Source organism: Tupaia chinensis, unplaced genomic scaffold (assembly GCF_000334495.1).
Source record: "Tupaia chinensis unplaced genomic scaffold, TupChi_1.0 Scaffold000070_1, whole genome shotgun sequence".
In the NCBI taxonomy this organism is placed as follows: Eukaryota; Metazoa; Chordata; class Mammalia; order Scandentia; family Tupaiidae; genus Tupaia; species Tupaia belangeri.
Genome location: NW_006159530.1, coordinates 663,916 through 665,354, shown reverse-complemented (window position 1 = coordinate 665,354; position 1,439 = coordinate 663,916). Strand labels below are relative to the sequence as shown.

The 1,439-nt window shown below is 58.7% G+C and overlaps 1 long non-coding RNA gene across 1 annotated transcript in view; it reads left to right on the top strand.

The window, feature by feature from the left end:
• Positions 1-1,272: 1,272 nt before the first annotated feature.
• Positions 1,273-1,439, top strand: part of LOC106733681 (uncharacterized) — a 6,141-nt gene continuing 5,974 nt past the window's right edge. The window contains exon 1 of the long non-coding RNA XR_001369621.1: positions 1,273-1,316. This is a non-coding gene — a long non-coding RNA (uncharacterized LOC106733681). The remainder of the gene's footprint in view (positions 1,317-1,439) is intronic.

Here is a 1,439-nt window from a genome sequence, read left to right as displayed (position 1 = left end):
TGCTGGAGGAGCAAGGGGCCCTCCTAGCTCTGGCAGGTTATGATTAGGGGAAAGTTATTCAAGGATTAAAAAAAGTAAGACTCACCAACGCACCTATGTCCAGGAGAGGGGGGGAAAAAATCTAATGATCACTGACTCCATATCAGACTCTCCAGAAATGTCTTGTGAATCGGAGGAAACAGACACCTGACGGAACAATCCTTTCGTGAGATGCTACAGCCTGCATGTACACAGTCGGGAAATAGGGGAACAGAGAGTAAAACCACCTCCTCATCAAAAGCGCTAGGTTTCCAAAACCAGCAAGACATGACCTACATGAAAGGGCAACAGCTTCATTCACTGTAAGACAGCACGGTGGATGCTGTGTCCCCAGGTCTTCACGCGGGGGACATCGCAGCTGGCATGAACACTCTCCATAGAACAGCACTATTTCCTGTGAAGTGACAGTGGATCCCCACTGACACCTCAGAAACCAGAAGCCCTCACCAGGGAGGGGCATCAGGCTGGCCAGCCTTACTCACACCTGATGGTTGGGGACAGAGGTTTGACCCGCACACTCCCCAAGGACAGACCTGGGGCTTGGGCCTCTGCCCTGAAAAATTCCAGTCGTCCCGGCCCAGCTCCTCGGAGATGCCGAAACTTACATTAAGCAGCAAAGCCTGCAGCTTCACTCCCCCACACACACCCCTCAGTGACTGGCACATGCAAAGGAGACGTGGCCATCCAGGCACTTAGGAAGTGAGCCCGACACCCGGACCCGCTTGCCTGGACTCTAAAAAGGAAAATACCTGGATTCTGGCCCTCAGTCAGGGAGTAGGCATTCCCCCTTTCAAAAGACCTTCCTGAAAGCACCTCTCCCATGGGAGTCCAGCAGGTAAATAACACCCGCCTTTCCTTAACCCGGCTCTCCAGAGCCAGGTGTCCAGGCGCGCTTCTCGCCGGCCTCTCCTCCTTGAAGGAGGGATCCGGGAAGTAACTCAATCCAGTCCTAGGCGGGGAAGGATGGAGGCGTCTGCAGGTGGGAGGAGGGGTGAGGCAAGACCGCTCAAACTTTGCCGTTGCTCTTCAGCAGTTCTGGGCAGGAGCCCGCGGAATCAGAGAGAAGGGGGAGTCACCCTCCGTAACTGAAAGGCCCCCAGCCCGGCCTAAGCCGCCGGCTCTGCGTCCAGGAGGGCCGTGCATCCCGCTCTCTCGGACCTGGCCCTCCCGGGCAGCACCTTCCCGCGGCCCCTCACCTTGGCCTCGAAGCAGATGCCGTGCTGGAAGGCGTCCTCGTTGTGCAGCGGGATCCGCAGGTCGTGCCCGTCGTCCACAAGGTTGTACTTGCTTTTGCTGGGCATGGTGACCCGCTCCTCCAGGGGCGCCGGCGGCTGCAGGAGGGGGCTGGCGAGACCCCGGGGAGGGCGCGGCGTTGCGGGGCGGGGGTGGGGGAGCCGGGC